The sequence below is a fragment of the Juglans regia genome, unplaced genomic scaffold, assembly GCF_001411555.2.
Source record: "Juglans regia cultivar Chandler unplaced genomic scaffold, Walnut 2.0 Scaffold_2525, whole genome shotgun sequence".
NCBI classification, from domain to species: Eukaryota; Viridiplantae; Streptophyta; class Magnoliopsida; order Fagales; family Juglandaceae; genus Juglans; species Juglans regia.
In genome coordinates this window covers 1-202 of record NW_023356642.1, presented here as the reverse complement: position 1 = coordinate 202, position 202 = coordinate 1, and the positions used below count along the sequence as shown (strand labels likewise).

The 202-nt window shown below is 49.5% G+C and overlaps 1 non-coding gene across 1 annotated transcript; it reads right to left on the bottom strand.

Moving 5' to 3' along the window:
* Positions 1-22: 22 nt before the first annotated feature.
* LOC118345389 lies at positions 23-141 on the bottom strand. Its single transcript, XR_004798931.1, has one exon. It is a non-coding gene; the product is annotated as a 5S ribosomal RNA (ribosomal RNA).
* Positions 142-202: the final 61 nt, after the last annotated feature.

Sequence of the window (202 nt, the reverse complement as noted above, 5' to 3'; positions counted from 1 at the left end):
AAGGCGGAAAAAACAAAAACGAGGGGTGCAACACGAGGACTTCCCAGGAGGTCACCCATCCTAGTACTACTCTCGCCCAAGCACGCTTAACTGCGGAGTTCTGATGGGATCCGGCGCATTAGCGCTGGGATGATCGCACCCATCAAACTAATTACTTAAAATTCATATAATCCTTGAGCGACATACTAGCGTCCTTCCGATC